Raw genomic sequence first — 20667 nt, 5'->3', positions numbered from 1 at the left:
GCTGTGCAAGAAACCACCCATCGAGGTCAGGAGTCACTGGAAGAGTTGTTAGGCCGGTATTTCTACATCTCGCCTTTGTCAGCCCTTGCCAAAACGGTGAGGCAGCGGTGTGTTACCTGCCGACAGCATGATGCGAGGCAAGGTCCAGCCGTTCCGCCCGGCATACGAGCTTATGGAGCAGCCCCCTTTGAAGATCTCCAGGTAGACTTCACAGAGATGCCAAAGTGTGGAGGTAACAAGTATTTACTAGTTCTTGGGCGTGCGTACCTACTCTGGGTGGGTGGCGGCCTATCCAACACCAACTGAGAAAGCTCGTGAAGTAACCCGTGTGCTTCTTCGAGATCTGATACCTAGATTTCGACTGCCCTTACGGATCGGCTCAGATAAACGGGCCTGCGTTTTAGGCTCCCTTGGTACAGAAGACGGCAAAGGTATTGGGGATCCCACGGAAACTGCATGGCGCCTCCCGGCCTCAGAGTCCCAGAAAGGTGGAGCAGATGAATCGGACTATCAAAAATAATACTATTGTCTTCCCCGCGAGATATTTAAAACAACACCACAAGGGGCGTCAAACCACCTGCTAAATTTGAGGGAATATTATCCTCTCCCCCACTCCCCCGGCCCCGGATATTAGAGACAATAACACAGGCGTAACGTACACCCACTACTTGATTGGGAATAATATCATCCTCTCCCTTCTCGGATATTAGGAACAATATCACACTGTGCGTGTAGTACTGTCGTGAAATTCAATGGAATGTCATCCTTCGCCTCCCTGGATATGATGAACAATATCACAGGGGATGTACAGCTTCTGAGATATTGGGAGTGATATCATCCTCTCCCCTCTGGAAGTTAGGGACAATAACACAGGGGTAGTGTACACCCTCTGGCATGTTGGCACTAATATCGTCCTCCCGCCCACTGGATATTAAAAACCATATCACAAGGGGCGTGTACAGACACTTCGATATTGGTATTAATACCATCCTCTCCCTCTTTGGATATTCGGTGCCGTATTTCAGGTGGGGTATACGCCACCTGCAATATTGGAAGTAATATGATTTTCTCCCCCCGTGGATATCAGAAACGATATCACAGGTGGTGGCGAACAACCCCTGCGATACTTGGAGTGATATCATCGTCTCCCCTCACGATTATTAAGAACAAAATCATAGGGGTGGGGGGTGTACACCCCCTTTCATATTTGATACCATCCTCTTCCCCCCTGGATATTAGGAACAATATCAGGAAGGGACGTAGAGACCCTGCGACCTTTGCTGTCATACAATTGTCTCTCCCCTAGATATTAGGAAAAATGTCACTGGGGATGTGAACAGCCCTGCGATATTGAGAATAGTATCATCCTCTCCCCCCTTGCATATTGGGAACAACATCACAGGTGGGGTGTACTGCCTCTGCGATATTGGGGGTAAAATTTTCCTCTCTTCCCCTGGACATCAGGAAGGGTATCAGAGGGGGAGGGTGTGCATTCCCTGCCATATTCAAGGTAACTTCATCCTCTCCCTCCCAGGGTATTCAGAACAATAGGACAGGAGGGGTGTACGCCAACTGCGATATTGAGAGTCGTATCATCCTCTTTCGCTCTGGATCTTAGGAACAATATCCCAGGGTTGTGTACACCCCCTGCGATATTGGGAGTACTATCATCCTCTCTCCCTGTGGATATTAGGAAGAGTATCACAGGGCTGTGTAAACCCCCTGCGGTACTGGGAGTAATATCATCCTCTCTCCCTCTGAATAGAGGAAGATTTTCACAGGGGTGTGTACACCCCCTGCGATATTGGGAGTAATGTCATCCTCCCCAAACCTGGATGTTAGCAACGAGATCACAGAGGGGGTGTACACACCCTGCGACATTGGAAGGAATATGATCGTCTCCCCACCTGGATACTGGGAAAGATATCACAGCGCGGGTATACGTTCCCTACGCTGTTGGCAGTAATCTCATTCTTTTCCTGTCTGGATATGAGGAAGCATATCACAGGGGTGCTGTACAATTACTTCGATATTGGGAGTAATATCATCCTCTATTTTCCTGGATATTGGGCACAAAAACACAAAAGGGTGTACAACCCCTGCGATCTTGGGAGTAATAGCATACTCTCCTTCCCTGGATGTTAGAAAACAGTATCATCAGGGCTCAACACCCCCCGCGATAATGGGAGTCATATTTACTCTTTCACAGGCCATTTGGAACAATACAACAGGGGGTGTTTACAAACAGGGGTGGTGTACACCCCTGTGATATTGGGAGTAACATCATTCTCCCCACCTCCGGATATTAAGAACAATATCCCGGCGGGAGGTGGTACACCCCCAGTGATATTGCGAATAATGTCATCCTCTCCTTCCCTGGATATTAGGAACAATATCACAGGGGGGTGTACACCTTCTGTGATACTGGAAGCAATATCATCCTCTCCCCCGCTGGATATTAGAAAAAAATATCACTCACGGTGTACACCCACTGTGATATTAGGAAGAATATTACAGGGTGTACACCCACTCTGACTTTAAGAGAAATAGCTCCCTCAAATGTCCCAAACAATATCACAGGGTATACAATGATATTTCCCTAGGATATTACAAATACTATCACAGGGTGTACACCCTCTGTGATAACAGAAGTAATAATACATCCCAAGGATACTACCAAGAATATCACAAGGCTGTACACCCACTATGATAACAGAAGTAATAATACATCCCAAGGATACTACCAAGAATATCACAAGGCTGTACACCCACTATGACATCGGGAGTGATATCTCCCTAGGATACTACGAACACCATCACAGAATGTACACACATGGTGCGCACGCACGGTGATATTAGGAGTACTATCAACGCAGGACATAGTCAATAAGACCACAGGGAGTACATACCTGATGTACACCCACAGCGATGTTATGAGAACTACCTCCCTAGGATAATACGAATAACATCACAGAGTGGACACACATGGTATACACCCACCGTGGCACTAGGACTAATAACTTTCTGAGATATTACCAGTGGCATCACACAACAGAAACACATGGTGTACACCAACTGTAACCTTAGGTGTAATTTCTCCCTACGATATTACGAGTAACATCTCAGTGCATACACACATGGTGAACACCCACTGTGACATTAAGGGTAATATCCCCCTAGGATATTACCAATAACATCACCGGGTGTCCACCCATGGTGTACATGCTCTGTGATGTTAGGGATAATAACTCCCTAGGATATTATGAATAATACCGCAGGGTGTACAGAAACTGTGATATTAGAGGTAATATCTCTCTAGGATATTATGAATAATATCACAGGGTGTACCCCCACTGTGATACTGGGAGCAATATCTCTCTAGGATACTACGAATCATATCAGAATGTACACCCACTGTGATAATAGGAGAAATATCTCTCTGTGATATTACGAATTAGATCACAGAGTGTACACACATGGTGTACATCCACTTTGATATTAGGAGTAATCTCTTCCTAGGACATTACAAATAACATCACAGAGTGTACACCCACTGTAATATTAGGAATCGTATCTCCCTAGGTGATTACAAGTAATATCACAGGGTGTACACCCACTGTGGTATTACGAGTAATATCTTCCTAGGGTATTATGAATAATTTCACAGTCTCTACACACATAATGTACACTCACTGTGATATTAGGAGTAACATCTACCTAGTAGATAACAAATAACATCGCAGGGTGTACCCCCACTTTGATATTAGCTGTAATATTCCTCTAAGTTGTTACAAATAAGATCACAGGGTGTAGAAACATGGTGTACACTCACTGTGATACCAGGAGTCGTATCTCTGTAATATATTATGAATAATATCACAGGTTGTACACCCACTGTATTATTAGGAGTCATATCTCTGTAGGACATTACAATTAATATCACACGGTGTACAGCCACCCTGATATTAGGAGCAATATCTTTCTAGGATATTACAGATAATATCACAGGGTGTACGCCCACTCTGCTGTCAGGAGCAATATCTCCCTAGGATATCAAAAATCCTATCACGGGGTGTCCAATCTCTGCCTTCCAGGTTCGAAGGGATTCTCCTGCTTCAGCCTCCCGAGTAGCTAGGGTTACGCGCCACCACACCCGGCTAATTTTTTTTTATTTTCACTGGAGACGGGGTTTCACCACGTGGGCCAGGCTGTTCTGGAAGTCCTGACCTCAGGTGATCCATCAGCCTCGGCCGCCCAAAGTGCTGGGATTACAGGTGTGAGGCATGGTGCTGGGCCAAGAGTTTTATATTCAATTCATTTGGAAACACAGCTCCCATATTTGAGTGTGCGTGTACTTTTATGAAGAAATGATGTCAGAAAACCTAAGGATGATAATAACTATGAAAAGTAACAGGCACGTGAAAAGGTCCTCCGATTGAGAACTATAAGCTTCGATTTCGGTTTTAGATAATGGGGTCCTAGCTCTTGTGTCGTCCTTTTACATATTCTACATCACAGGAACTTGCAGCACGGTGTCAGAATAAAATAGAGTGTATTTCACGGCTTCTTAATTTCTTTCAATTAGATGAGATCTTTTTCTTAAAGAGAGAAGGACATTTTCATTGCATTGTATTTTTTCTGAAAAGAGTAGGCCGTATTTTACTGAGATCACGGATTTGTTATATATGACGTTTTGGTCTTCTAATATTCTTCAGTGGATTTTCTCTAAAGTGGTATGTACAGAAAGACTTGTATAGCAAAAAAGTAAACCACGTAATAATTCTGAGATTTTTGGAATTGTCACAGCTGAGAAACATTGCTGGCGGTGTATGGTCCGCAAGTGTGAAAATGTTCCCTGTGAATTCCTTGCGTCCAGCATTAAGGGCTGGTTTTTCTCTTTTATTTTTCCAATCCTCTTTCCTTCTCAAGGTGTCCAAGACACACAGAGCCACGGAATCTTACAGGTGTCTGAGAATTCCTCCTCCTGGGACTCTCAGAGGATCCAGAACTGCAGTCGGTCCTCGCTTTGCTCTCCCTGTCCCTGTCCATGTATCTGGTCACGGTGCTGAGGAACCTACTCAGCATCCTGACTGTCAGCTCTGACTCCCCCCTCCACACCCCCATGTACTTCTTCCTCTCCAACCTGTGCTGGGCTGACATGGGTTTCACCTCGGCCACGGTTCCCAAGATGATTGTGCACATGTAGTCGCATAGCAGAGTCATCTCTCATGCGGGCTGCCTGACACAGATGTCTTTCTTGGTCCTTTTTGCATGTATAGAAGACATGCTTCTGCCTGTGATGGCCTATGACTGCTTTGTAGCCATCTGTCGCCCTCTGCACTACCCAGTCATCGTGAATCCTCACCTCTGTGTCTTCTTCGTTTTGGTGTCCTTTTTCCTTAGCCTGTTGGATTGCCAGCTGCCCAGTTGGATTGTGTTACAATTCACCATCATCAAGAATGTGGAAATCTCTCATTTTGTCTGTGACCCCTCTCAACTTCTCAAACTTGCCTGTTCTGACAGCGTCATCGATAGCATATTCATAGATTTCATAGTACTATGTTGGGTTTTCTTGCCATTTCAGGGATCGTTTTGTCTTACTATAAAATTGTCCCCTCCATTCTAAGGATTTCATCGTCAGATGGGAAGTAGGAAGCCTTCTCCACCTGCGGCTCTCACCTAGCAGTTGTTTCCTGATTTGACGGAACAGGCATTGGCATGTACCTGAATTCAGCTGTGTCACCACCCCCCAGGAATGGTGTGGTGGCATCAGTGATGTACGCTGTGCTCACCCCCATGCTGAACCTTTTCATCTACAGCCTGAGAAACGGGGACATACAAAGTGCCCTGTGGAGGCTGCGCAGCAGAACAGTCGAATCTCATGATCTGTTCCATCCTTTTTCTTGTGTGGGTGAGAAAGGGCAACCACATTCAATCTCTACATCTGCAAATCCTGCCCCTTAGTCACATTATTTTTGTGGCTTGATGGCTTTTATTCCTTTCCGCATTTCCTTTGTGAATATTGCTTTCTTCGTTGTGCCTTTAACTGGAATGGGTGAGTATTCTGGGATCCTTTGTTTAGCAGAAACCTCATGACAGAATCCTCTATGCCTAGGCGGCCCCTTTTAGTTTCTGAGCAATAATCCTGTCATCCAGGTGGAATCACAACCATCTTTTTATATACACGAAGTCTTCACTTCACTTTGGAATTCCCTGAAAACTGACTTTATGGAAACAATGTACAGGAGCTCCTCCAACATCGTTGGTTGTTCAAAGTTGTGTAGTTATACTGTTGATGAAAAATAAGTGGTTTCACTATACATAATTTTGCTTCGAGGTGAAGTTTCCAGGAGACTTTCAAAGATGTTAAGTGAGGACATACTGTACATCAAATTCATATCCTCTTCCACAGTTCATGTGGAATTTCTTTATAAACTGCTTCTAGAGAATCTACTTAGGCAGGTTACGTGTAGAGATCCAGTCGCCGTTCCTCAATCTTGGCTTTGAGTCAAATCACCTGGGGAGCTTACAAATGATGAGGCCTGGGTCTCAACACCTGAGATTCGGATTTCCTTGCACCTGTGTGAGTATGTGGACTTTTTTTTTTCTTATAAACACCAGAGATGTTTCCAAAGACGAAGTTTTTAGAGACGTCAAGCTCCAATGTGTAAGAACAAAAATTAATTGTAACATGATTTCTTCAAATATTATCTTCAAATGCATTGTCTATCAACACCATACAAATGTTTATTATGCTGTTTTTTCTTACCATTTCGTATTTTCTATTTCTTTCTTTTCCTTTTTTTTTTTTTTTGAGTAAGATTTTCACCTTTGTTGCCCAGGCTGGAGTTCAATGGCACGGTCTCGGCTCACTGCAACCTCTGCCTCCTGTATTCAAGCAATTCTCCTGCCTCAGTCTTCCAGGTAGCTGGGATTACAGGCATGCGCTGCCATGCCTGGCTAGTTTTATTTATTTATTTATTGTTTTACTGTTAGTAGAGACAGTGTTTCTCCATTTTGGCCAGGCTTGTCTTGAACTCCCGACCTCAGGTGATCCACCCGCTTCCGCCTCCCAAAGTGCTGGGATTACAGGCATGAGCGACCCCGCCCTGCCACCACTTAGAATTTACATTTCACATTTGTTGAAGTTATAGATTTATACACACATTGATTGCTGCTTTGTTATACACTTGCATATACATAAGAGGTGAAATAGAAAAGAATAAAATGGGCACAGTATCCCTGAAGTTTCACATTCCAAGACATTTTAAAAATACTTGCTCTCTTGAAATTTATTTCAATTAAGAAACTGTGGTATACACACCCAATGAAGTATTATTCAGCCTAAAAAGGAAGAAAATCCTCTCCGCTGCGGACGAAATGTGTGAGATTGCAGGTCTGTATATTAAATGAATTAAGCCAGGCACAGAATGACAATTATTTCGTGTCCTCACTTCTATGTAGGAAGAAAAAAGGAAACCTTGGCCAGGTGTGGTGTCTCAGGCCTGTAATCCCAGCGCTGTGGGAGGCCGAGTCGCACGGATCACATGAGTCCAGGAGTTCGAGACCCGTCTAGCCAACATGGTGAAACCCCGTCTGTACGGAAAACACAAACAATTAGCCGGGCGTGGTGATGGGTGCCTGTAGTCTCAGCTACTCGGAGAGCTGAGGCCCAGGAAGCGCTTGAACTCGAGAGGTGGAGGTTGCAGGGAGCCTGGACTGTGCCTGTGTACTCCAACCTGGGCAACAGAAAGAGACTCCATCCCACACACACCTACACACAAAAGGAATCTCAGGAAGGTGGAGAGTATAAAGGGGGTTAGCAGACGCTAGGAAGAAAAGGAGTGGGATGGGGAATGAAGACAAGTGGACAACTGGGTCCCAAAATACAGGAAGATAGAATAAGTGAGTTCTAGTGATTGTTAGTACGGTATGAACATTTTAATTCACGAGAATTGCTTGCATATTTTCAGATGCTTTGGTAAGAAGCTTCCTTTCTCATTATGCTGGTTTTTAAGCTCTTCCCTTTCTACACTTGAAATCATGCTGGTTTTTTGTTTTTCGTTTTTTCTTTTGTGATGGAATTTCGCTCTTGTGGCCCAGGCTGGAGTATCATGGTGCAATCTTCGCTCACCGCAACCTCTGCCTCCTGGGTTCAAGCGATTCTCCTGCCTCCACCTCCCAAGAGGCTGGGATTACAGGCATGAGCCAGCACGCCCAGCTAATGTTGTATTTCTAGTAGACACGGGGGTTTCTCCCTGTCGGTCAGGCTGGCCTTCAACTCCTGACCTCAGGTGATCCGCCCGCCTCGGCCTCCCAAAGTGCTGGGATTACAGACGTGAGCGACCGCGCCCGGCCCATGCTGTATCCTTATGTGTTGTCGGTGGTTGTTTGTTTGTTTTTGAGCCCAGAAATAACTTCTCACCTATATGTTCAAATGATTTTTAACATGAGTGCTAAGAAAACTCATCGGTGGAAAAGCAGCCTTTTCAAGAAATGGAGTCGGAGAAACTTGATTTCCACATGCGGAAGAATGAAGGTGGACCCCATGTCACACCAGGTGCAAAAATTAACACAAACTGGATCAAAGACCTAACCCCAAGGGCTAAAAGTATCATATGCCTAAAAGAAAACATTGGCCACACTTTCATGACATCAGATTGGACAATGCTCTCTGGGATATGACACCAAAAGCATAGGCAACAAAAGAAAATTAGATTCCTTGGATTACATCTAAATGACAGACACTTTTGTGCAGCGAAAAATACTGTGAACTGAGTGAAAAGATAACCCGTGGATTAGGAAAAATATTTGCAAATCATATATCTGAAAAGAGGCTGATATAGATAACATATAAAGAACAGCTAGAACTAAACAACAAGAAACCCAAAGCATTCCATCAACAATGGTCAGAAGACTCGAGTAGACGTGTTCCTAAAGAAGATATAGCAATGGCCAATAAGCATCTAAAATGATGTTCAAAATCACTAATCATAGGGAAGCGCAAGTCAAACAAAGAATGAGATACCACACATTAGGATGGATATGATAAACAAACAAGCATTGGTCAGACTAGAAGGAAATAGGAATGCTCGAATACGATCAGAGGGAATGTAAAACCGTGAAGGAACGGAGAAAATAGTATGGCGTGCACTGGTAAAATTAGAAACAGAATGATCAGATGTTCCCGCAGTTGCATTTGTGGGTACCTACCAAAAAGAATTAGAAGCCAGGAGTGGAAGACAGATTTGTACACACATATTCATAGCAGCATTATTCGCAACAGCCAAAATGTGGAAGCAACCCAAGGGTTCGTGGACAGATGAATGAGAAAGCACACTGCAGTTCCTTCATATAATGGAAGACTATCCAGCCTTAAAAAGGCAGGCACTTTTAGCCGGTGCGGCAGCTCACGCCTGTAATCGCAGCATCTTGGAAGAACGAGGTGGGCGGATCACCTGAGGTCAGGAATTCAAGACAAGCCTGGCCATCTTGGTGAAACCCTGTCTGTAGTGAAAATGCAAAAAATGAGACGAGCGTGGTGGCGTGTGCCTATAGTCCCAGCTACTCGGGAGGCTGAGGCTCAAGAATCGCTGGAACCTGGGAGGCGGAGGTTGCAGTGAGCCCAGATTGTGCCGCTGCTCTCCAGCCTGGGCGACAGAGTGAGACTCCATGGAAATGCAAAACAAAACAAAGTCAAACAAACAAACAAAAAAAAGGACAGGCACTTCTGACGCAGACCGCAACATGGATGAACCTTGAAGACATTATCATCAGTGAAATAAATAAATCCCAAAAGGTTAAACACGCCCAGGCTCAGTGGCTCGCACCTGTAACCCCAGCCCTTTGGGAGGCTGAGCCAGGTGGATGACTTAAGGTCAGGAGTTCGAGACCAGCCTGGCCCATATGGTGAAGGCTCGTCTTTATTAAAAATACAAAAATTAGCTGGGCGTGGTGGCGTACGCCTGTAATCCTAGCTACTCGTGAGACTGAAACACAAGAATCGCTTGAACCCACGATGTGGAGGTTGCAGCGAGCCGAGATCACACCACTGCACTCCAGCCTGGACGACAGAGAAAGACTCTGTCTCCAAACCAAACTAATTAAACACGGTATGATTCCACTTATCTATCAAATGTGTAGAGTAGTTAAACTCATAGAGTTGCAAACTAGAAAGGTGGCCCCCATGGGTGGGCGACAGAGAGGAGTGGAGAGTTTGGTGAATGGGTGCAATTTCCATTTTGAAAGATAAAACTGTTCCGGAGACGATGGCAGTGACGGTTGCTAAACAATGTGAAAGTACTTAATGTCATTAAACTGTAAACTGAAAAAGAATGGAAATTGTAAATGTTTATACGGCCATTCTATATAATCTAATATATATTTATAATTTTCAATACTTATATGTGGTATATTTTCCCATAATAAAAGATGAAAATTATAGCTGTTGGATCTTTACAAAGAAAAGAAAGAAGTGTAGAATACACACCAGCTTTCTCCTGATTAGAGGAAGAGCCCCAAAGCCTCTATGGACACTCACTTCTCTCCTCTCCTTCTTGAATTATTATGAGGAAATCCTCAGAGGCTGGGGAACTTGGGCGACTCTGGCTAATGAGGAGCTCTGTGCCTTGAACTCCCCAGACCACAGAATAGTAAATAGTCTGTGCCTCCAGCCCTGCAGTGTGAGGGTCCAGTCCTGTGGGTCCCACACCTGTCACCTGTATCAGGAGGCTCATGTCTCACCCTGTCTTCTTGCCAGCCTCGAGGACGGAGTCTGAGCCTCCATCGGGCACCATGCAGGGAGTACAGTGGACCTGTCCTCCGTGGTCATGGCCCAGTAGAGGGGAAGGGCAGTTCAGTGAGTGTAGGCAAAAGAAAGAGAGATCAGACTGTTACTGTGTCTATGTAGAAAGGAAAGACATAAGAGACTCCATTTTGAAAAAGACCCGTACTTTCAACAATTGCTTTGCTGAGATGTTGTTAATGTGTAGCTTTGCCCCAGCCACTTTGACCCGACCTGAAGCTCACAAAAACATGTGTTGTATGAAATCAAGGTTTAAGGGATCTAGGGCTGTGCAGGACGTGCCTTGTTAACAAAATGTTTACAAGGAGTATACTTGGTAAAAGTCATCGCCATTCTCTACTCTCCATAAACCAGGGGCACAATACACTGTGGAAAGCCGCAGGGACCTCTGCCTTTGAAAGCGGCATATTGTCCAAGGTTTCTCCCCATGTGATAGTCTGAAATGTGGCCTCGTGGGATGAGAAAGACCTGACCGTCCCCGAGCCCTACACCCGTAAAGGGTCTGTGCTGAGGTGGATTAGTCAAAGAGGAAAGCCTCTTGCCATTGAGAGAGAGGAAGGCCACTGTCTCCTGCCTACCCCTGGGAACTGAATGTCTCGGTATAAAGCCTGATTGTACACTTGTTCAATTCTGAGATGTGGGAAAATCCGCCTTATGGTGGGAGGCGAGACATGTTTGCAGCAATGCTGCCTTGTTATTCTTTACTCCACTGAGATGTTTGGGTGGAGAGAAACATAAATCTGGCTTACGTGCATCTCCAGTCACAGTAGCTTCCCTGGAACTTCCTTATGACATAGATTCTATTGCTCACATGTTCGTTGCTGACCTTCTCCTTCTTATCACTCTGCCCTCCTACTACATTCCTTTTTGCTAAAATAATAAAAATAATAATCAATAAAAACTGAGGGAACTCACAGGCTGGTGCCGGTGCAGGTCCTTGGTATGCTGAGCACCGGTCTCCTGGGCCCACTGTTGTTTCTCTATACTTTGTCTCTGTGTCTTATTTCTTTTCTCAGTCTCTCATCCCATCTGACTAGAAATACCCACAGGTGTGGAGGGGAAGGCGACTCCTTCAAGCGAGTGCTGGGATTATCGGGAGCCTTGTTTTCCTTCCTCCTCCTCAGGACAAACGGGAGAGTGCGGTGGGCAGATGTGAGGAGACCAATGTGCAAACTGTCCGCTCAGCAGACTGTGGAGTTTCTGTTCTTGGTTGTGCTGGGGGTCTCAGAAATCTTATTCAAAGTTTTGCTTTCCTCCCCCATTGGTTGTCCTTTTCATAGACATCTCACCCATGATAGCAGGGAATCAGCCCCTCTAAACTATTCCCTAAGAACGACAAAAAGTTTATGAAGGTGATGATGAAGATAAAGAGGATGACGACAGACACCATGGCATCATGAACCCTTACTGAGGCTTCCTAAAGGCCATGCTCTGAGCTCTCTGCTCTATGCAGCTTCTTTCATTTCATCTGTGTAGTCTCCACGTTATTAGTGCATATTTCATGGTGATTTTACAGACTATAAAAGGAGCAACGCATTTTCATATAGCTTGTACCAGATCACGAAGTCAAAAAGGGTGAAGTCCAATTTGAACCGGGCAGTCTAAGTCCAGACACATGGCATTTGGCCAGTCCTCTCCCTCAATCCAACCTGCCCTCTCAAATCCTTGTCACTCAGGCCGATGCCCCTGCTCACTGTGCCCTTCTCTTTGGGGGTTCCTTTTAGACCACAGCTAGACCAGTGGGTGAAACAATCACTGTGTCAAGTATAGAAAAGACAGCTGAGATCACATCAAGGATTCCAGAAAGAATGGGCACAGGATCATTCGGGACGCATCTCTCCTTTCCCCCTGTTCCTGGCTTTCCTTACAGCTCTCGACTTCCTCAAAGGAGTCATCAATTCGGGGTTTGGCTTCCATTCCTATTGAGGAAGCATGAAAGTGTTTCAAAAATGCTCCTCCGACGTGCCTGTGGTTAAAACCTCTGAGCTCTTCTGAAAACTTTTGGAAGCTGGACGCGGTGGCTCACACCTGTAATCCCAGCCCTTTGGGAGGCTGAGGCAGGCGAATCACAAGTTCAGGATTTCGAGACCAGCCTGGCCAACATGGTGAAACTCTGTCTCTACTAAAAATACAAAAAAAAAGAAAAAATAACCAGGCATGGTGTCTTATGCCTGTAATCCCAGCTACTGCGGAGGCTGAGGCAGGAGACTCCTTTGAAGCCGGGAGACAGAGGTTGCAGTGAGCCGAGACCACTCCACTGCACTCCAGCCTGGGCGACAGAGCAAGACTCTGTGCCAAAAAAATAAATAAATAAAAATTACAAAAAAAAGTGCTTGGATGGGCTTGGCAAACTTTAACCATTAGCTCACGTACCACTTTGGAAGGGCATACCTTCAGTCACTTCACCCTTTAATCCCTTTGCTCAAGACTAAAGTTCTGAGAGGAAACCTAATCGGCTGAGTTGTGTCCATGTGCGCAGTGCAGGAAAGGATGCAGCGGGAGGCGGCTCCAGGGATGTCTTTGGCTTGCATCATGAGGGAGCAGGCGCCTGGATTATCCACCCTAACAAATCTGGACAAAGGAAAACGAGGTTCTCTGCGGAAGGAGACATAGAGCCCAAGGATCTAACCAAGAGACAAATAGTCATCCTGTCTTGTCATTTTCTGTTACACATGTGTGTACCTTATCTTACGCTTACCACTTTGCTTCCTTTCTCTCCTTTAATTGCACCCTGCTGCCAAAAGTTTAAATAAAATGAAAGTATTGAGATAGCTCAGTAACTGACTTTTGGTCAGGTGCCTTTTCATATAGTGAACAGCTGCCCAAACAATTGTCTCTGTCACTGTGCAAATTTGCAAGCGTTTGCATGATCACTCCCAATCCCCCAACACAGGGCTGTGTTACAGCACAACTTAGTTCATTGTTTTGCTCTCAGCAACAGGGAGGTTCTCATCCATTACAGGTTGCAGTAGAAACAGGGGTACAATAAGCAACCACCTCTTTCCTCAATGATGTGATGAAAGCAGAAGCCAAGTAGCTCCATGTATCCACCTTAAAAATATAAAAATTTAGGCCCGTGGGCTGCAGTTGGAGCTATGGCTGTGGCAGCTGCCGCTGGGCCTAGCCCGGGGTGTGGACCTGGGGACCCCCAGAAGGGCCCGAGGGGGAGGTTCACGGAGCGTCGGCGGAAGGCCCACAGGATGCTAAAGGTTTATTACGGCCTCTCGGAAGGGGAGGCGGTGGGACTCCCCGCCGGGTCCGACCCCCTGGACCCCACTGATCTGAACGGGGCGCACTTGGACCCGGAAGTTTACCTAGACAAGCTGCATAGAGAGTGCCCTCTGGCCCAGCTGATGGACAGTGAGATGGACATGGTGCGGCAGATCCTGGCTCTAGACAGCGACACGCAGACCCCGGTCTATGACAACTACCACCAGTTCATCCCAGCCACAGAAATTGACAAACAGCATAAAACTGTATGAGGAATTTCAGGAGACCCAGAATTTCCCAAATAACCTTATAAAAGAAGAACAAAGTTGGAAGACTCACAAAAATATTTATATACATATATATATATATAAAGTTTTGTTTTCGTTCTGTTGAGAATATTTAGTAATTTCTATTGTGATTTTTCCTTTAACTCATGAAAGGATATTTTTAATTTTCCACATGTATGCTTATGGTTAGCTATCTTCTTGCTGTTGACTTCTAATTTTATTGCATTATGGTCAGGAAAACGTGGTCTGGGTAATGTCAATAGTATAGTGGATTTTTCTGAAACTTATTTATGGCCTAATATGTGGCCAGTTCTTTTGGGTTTTTTGTTTGTTTGTTTGTTTGTTTTTTGGCAAATGTGCCACATGTGGTTAAAAGGAATATGGATTATTTGTTTTTTCAGGAGAGTTTTTATTTTTAAATAGATAAGGTTCTCAGTGTAATTGAAATCTAGCTTCAATTAACAACATGCTAGATCTCTCAAACCTTAGGATATTAGTCAGTGTAACACCAGACAATGCTGCTGAGACAAATAAACCCTGAACTCTTAGTGTGTTGGCACCCATAGCATAGTCTGGTGCAGGGCAGGGGATTCTCCTTGGGGGCCCTTGTCCAACAGTGATTTAGAGATTCTGGAGGTTTCCGTCTTTTCATTCTGCTATCTCAGAGTTTTTCTCTTGTTGCTATATGGATAGGAAGAGAGGGAACATAGCTCACACTTACCTTTGATAACCTTGGCCCAGAAGTGATTTCTTACATTCCTATTTGTGGAAATGCAGTCACATAGTTCCAAACTAACTGCAAGGGAGGCTGGGAAATGTAGTCTTTCTGCCTGTCCAGGAAGCAGAATGGTGTGAACACAGCATTGTCTTTGGCACACTATGCATGTGCTAAAGAGTTCTTACTCTTATAGGAGGTTTGTCTGTCCTGTGTAACTTTCTCAGTTTTTGCTTAGATAGTTTCAGGCAATGTTGTTTGGTGCATTCAGCTTGATGATTATTATGTCCTCTTAGCAAAGTAGTCAAGATTCCCATCAGTTTGAACGAAAGTGTTTTACAGATAGGTCAGGAAATGTTAATACTTTAAAAGGCCCTGCTATTCCTCCACTCTACAGATAAGAACAACAGAGTCCTAGAGAGAGGAGGTCATAGGTCTCATTCATGAGTGGCAGAATTGAAACCAACATGGCAGTAACTTTGCCTTTCCCCCATCATGTTATTCTCCCTCTATTTTCACTCTGCTGATTTCTTCACTTGCTCCATACAGACCTCCCAGTGCCAAGTATATAAGTGTGTCCGGAATTGGCGGGTTCTTGGTCTCGCTGACTTCAAGAACGAAGCCACAGACCCTCATGGTGAGTGTTACAGTTCTTAAAGGTGGCGTGTCTGGAGTTTGTTCCTTCTGATGTTCGAATGTGTTTGAAGTTTCTTCCTTCTGGTGGGGTTTGTGGTCTCGCTGGCTCAGGAGTGAAGCTAAGGACCTTCGCGGTGAGTGTTACAGCTCTTAAGGTGGCACGTCTGGAGTTGTTCATTCCTCCCGGTGGGTACGTGGTCTCGCTGGCTTCAGGAGTGAAGCTGCAGACCTTCCCCGTGAGTGTTACAGCTCATAAAGGCAGTGTGGACCCAAAGAGTGAGCAGCAGCAAGATTTATTGCAACGAGGGAAAGAACAAAGTTTCCACAGTGTGGAAGGGGACCCCTACGGGTTGCCACTGCTGGCTCGGGCAGCCTGCTTTTATTCTCTTACCTGGCCCCACCCACATTCTGCTGATTGGTCCATTTTACAGAGAGCCGAGTGGTCTGTTTTGACAGGGCGCTGACTGGTGCGTTTACAATCCCTGAGCTAGACACAAAGGTTCTCCACGTTCCCACTAGATTAGCTAGATACAGAGTGTCCACACAAAGGTTCTCCAAGTTCCCATCAGAGTAGCCAGATACAGAGTGTCGATTGGTGCATTCACAAACCCTGAGCTAGACACAGGGTGCTGATTGGTGTATTCACAAACCTTGAGCTAGATACAGAGTTCCAACTGGTGTATTTACAATCCCTTAGCTAGACATAAAGGATCTCCAAGTCCCCACCAGAGTAGCTAGATACGAATGTCGATTGGTGCATTCACAAACCCTGAGCTAGACACAGGGTGCTGATTGGTGTGTTCACAAACCTTGAGCTAGATACAGAGTGCCAACTGCTGTATTTACAATCCCTCAGCTAGACACAAAGGTTCTACAAGTCCCCACTAGACTCAGGAGCCCCGCTGGCTTCACCCAGTGGATCACACACAGGGGCCGCAGGTGGAGCTGCCTGCCAGTCCCGCGCCGTGCGCCCGCACTCCTCAGCCCTTGGGTGGTCAATGGGACTGGGAGCCTTGGAGCAGGGGGCGGCGCTTGTCCGGGAGGCTCTGGCCGCACAGGAGCCCGCGGAGCGGAGAGGCTCAGGAATGGCGGGCTGCAGTTCCCGAGCCCTGCCCCGCGGGGAGGCAGCTAAGGCCCGGCGGGAAGTCGATCACAGCAGCTGCTGGCCCAGGTGCTAAGCCCCTCTCTCCCCGGGGCCGACAGGGCCGGCCCGCAGGTCCTAGTGCGGGGCCGCCAAGCCCACGCCCAACTGGAACTCCAGCCGGCTGGCAAGCGCCGCGCGCAGCCCCGGTTCCGGCTCGCGCCTCTCCCTCCACACCTCCCGGCAAGCTGGGGGAGCCAGCTCCAACATTGGCCAGCCCAGAAAGGGGCTCCCACGGTGCAGCCGCGGGCTGAAGAGTTCCTCAAGTGCCGCCAAAGTGGGAGCCCAGGCAGAGGAGGCGCCAAGAGAGAGCGAGGGCTGTGAGGGCTGCCAGCAGGCTGTCACCACTCATAAGGAGTGATTAATCTGAGCTTCTCCAGAAAGTCCATTCCTGGTAGGCACTGGGAATAAGAAATCTCAGAGTATAAAATAACATCAAGTGGTAGCGCTTTGTGAATGGCTCCCAAATTAGTTCCTTTACCTTTTTTTTTTTCTTTCATGAAGCGCAGTTGCACAAAACACGCTTAGCCTGAGATGAAGCACATATTAGAGAAAGGTTCTCTCTATAGCATTATCTATTACTCTAATGAGCATGAAAAAGAGGAGATGGGACATGCTCTCTTTAGCTATTATTACCTCCACTATAGAGTTGACATACACAAGCTCATTATTGCATTATGTTTTATTCAACAAAATAACTTTAATGTTGTAGCTTAAATTGAATTCACTAAAACATCTTTATCTCCAGCATAATGTGCCTCAAGTGTCTTCTTGGTGCCTGAATTTTCTCCAGAATTATAGTGCTGAAGCTATGGAAATGGTGAAATTATATGCAATCTGCAAAACAATGTGGCTATAACATGGTAATTGGCCTTCCACATAATTAAAGGAACATTTCCTCATCAGAGCTGTTCCATCAGAGACCCTAAGGCCATCGTTGCACAAATCACCCACTTAGGAAAACCTTTATTCCCAGTAGCCTACAAAAATCTGGTTATGCAAACAGATTTGCTTATTTAGTAACATTAATGGCTCCTCATAGTTAAAAAGTCTTCAAGGTGATTGACCTGTAATCTGTTTCCTCTGTGACCAAGTGTCATTTTTATTTTGACAGTTGGGAGCCTTTTGACTCTTTCACAGCTGGCATGAAGGCACAGGAAAGGAAATCTCAAAAACCAACAACCTGTGTATTCCCAGCCTATTAATCAGTAGAAAATCACTTCAACTGGATTAGGTTCCTGTACCTGGCAGAAAGGCTCTTATGGACATTGGAATTGGATTTTTATACTTGATATGACACCTCCTTGAGTCAGATCAGATTCGTGTTTGATAGACTCTTGCTGAAAAATTGCTCCAGGGTCTGTGCAGTAGCTAAAGCCTTTTTGATGTTGTTGTTTTAAAAGCAGCATTAGATGTTTTCATTAAGACCTTCCCAGCAGTTATTTTATTGTGAATATGGTCTTTAGCTCTGGTCCTGAATAACTCACACTGAGGAAACCTCTAACAAGTGTTTTATTGGAAGATGTCCGATGGATGGTTGGTTTTAATAACAAATCTCTTCCCTTTTTCTGTCCCCTGTGTTCTATTCTCCTTTCTCTACACATTATTCAGGGAGGATTCACCTATTCGCACAGTCCTTTCCTCTTTATTTCCATTCCAGAGCTCTCTGTGTAACTCCATTCTGATGAATCCGACTGCCCAGTTGTTATCTCCACTTGGCTGTGTGTCTTGCATTGACCTCATCTTACCTTTCCTCTCCTGATTTCCTCTTCTGCCTGGGCTCACCACCATCCACCAAGCTTCCAAAACACCTGGGCCTCATCCTGCATTCCTCCCTCTTTCTCAGTCAAGTTAGTCTACCTTCTCCTCTCCATCTTCACTGCCACAGCCTTGGTCCAGCCAACAATCTTGTCTCACTGGGTGTATTTCAGCCTCCTACCTGGTCTACTCAGCTCCCACTCTCCTCCAGCCAGACTGCCCTTTTTAAAGCACAAAGTGGATCATTACTCCCCTGCCTACAAACATCTACTGTCTCGCTTTGTCTACAGGACAAACATGACAAACAGCCTTTATGATTTGGCTCCAACTTACCTCTACATTAGTCACTTTTTACAATTATATGAACATCTCTCAGCTCCGCACCCTCTCACTTCTCAATTTTTGCACATGCTCTTCCCTCTGCTGGGAATGATCTTCCATACCTCTCCTATCGACCTGGCTAAGTCCTACCATTTTCTAGTCTTCAACTTAGGAGTCCTGTGATGGAGAAGTATTTCTGACCACCTGATATAGATTGGATGCCCACCCACCTCCTGGCTTTTTTTTTTTTTTTTTTTTTGATGGAGTCTCACTCTGGCCATCCAGGCTGGAGTGCAGTGGCACGATCTTGGCTCACTGCAATCTCTGCCTCCCGGGTTCAAGCAATTCTCCCCCCTCAGCCTTCTGAGTATCTGAAATTACAGGTGCCTGCCACCACACCCAGCTAATTTTTTTGTATTTTTAGTAAAGACAGGATTTCACCATGTTGGCCAGGCTGTTTTTGAACTCCTGGCCTCAAGTGATTCACCCACCTTGGCCTCCCAAAGTGCTGGGATTACAGGCATGAACAATTGCAACTGGCTGATTGGCTGCCCCTTCTATGTGCCCCCATTGCCCCAGGAATACTGTCACCATAACTCTTACCATTCTGAGTTGAAAATGATTTTTTTTTTTTTTGCTTTCTATTTCTCTCATTAAATGCAAAGCTCATTGAAAAGAGGATGGTGGTTGTTCACTGTTGTACTCCTAACCTTTGACTCAGTGTCCTGAGGTCTGCTCTACAGCTGTGCACACATGTTCAGACACTGGAGCACATCTTGTCTAGCACCTCTTTTGAGGTGGCTTGGAGAAAAGTCAGTAGGTACTTCCTGAAGGATGAAACAGAAGCTTCCCCTAAATTAGGAGTTCTTCAACTTCAGCCTGCATTGGAATCCTCTGAGAGCTTGTTAAATATACAGTCTCCTAGAGCCCACTCTTCAAGAGTCAGTGAGCTGCTTCATCATCAAAATATATACATAATCCAGCCGGTCTTCAGCGGCAGCCTGGTCTGAGCCACTGTGGATTCCCACTGCAGAATCTCCCTGCTGGTCTCCTTGCTTCTGCTCTTACCTTCTTACCATCCATTCAGGTAGCCAGGGTGATCCATTTTAAAAATGTTTTTAAATTTTTTTGAGATGAAGTCTCACTCTGTCGCCCAGGCTGGAGTGCAGTGGTGCTATCTCGGCTCGCTGCAGCCTCTACCTCCTGGGCTCAAGCCATCCTCCCACTTCAGCCTCCTGGGTAGCTGGGACCACAGGCATACACCACCACACCCGGCTGATTTTTGTATTGTTTGTAAAGACATGGTCTTGCTATGTTGCCCAGGCTAGTCTTGAACTTCTGTGTGCACCCACCTCAGCCTCCTGCATTTTTAGGAATCCCCTCTTGTAGGGATTTTGATGCAGAGGCCTGGGTGCCTCGTGTCTCCTCCCATCTCTCTCTGTCTTTCTGTCTCTGTCTCTCTCTCTCTTTCTCTTTGCCTTATAGCTGCCCTGGGGACTAGATTCTGCCTTAGAAATCCCTCTGACTCCTGTTTGCTTTTACACTGAGGCTGCTTTAAGTTGCACCTTGATCTGAAGTCTTGGGCTTCTGTTCCTATTGCTTGCTTTCGTTGGAAGGGCCATGCAGCTTCTTCACAAATTGCAAAGGGACCCACGAGTTTCCAAGACCCAATCAACCAAACCAGATGACAAACAAGGATGCAGCCCACAGCTGGGGAGACAGATTTCATGTCCACACAGACACTCCAAGATGCTGAACTGAAATCCACCCCGAAACCTGTTTTCTCTCTAAGTTC

The 20667-nt window shown here is 45.7% G+C and overlaps 1 pseudogene; it reads left to right on the top strand.

The window, feature by feature from the left end:
* The first annotated feature begins 1567 nt into the window (after positions 1-1567).
* On the top strand, positions 1568-12730 carry LOC129053935 (olfactory receptor 7E24-like; annotated as a pseudogene).
* The last annotated feature ends 7937 nt before the right edge of the window (positions 12731-20667 follow it).

Source organism: Pongo abelii, assembly GCF_028885655.2.
Source record: "Pongo abelii isolate AG06213 chromosome 18 unlocalized genomic scaffold, NHGRI_mPonAbe1-v2.0_pri chr18_hap1_hsa16_random_utig4-1074, whole genome shotgun sequence".
Lineage (NCBI taxonomy): Eukaryota > Metazoa > Chordata > Mammalia > Primates > Hominidae > Pongo > Pongo abelii.
The sequence above is the reverse complement of the archived record's forward strand: the minus strand, read 5'-3'. Positions and strand labels throughout refer to the sequence as shown.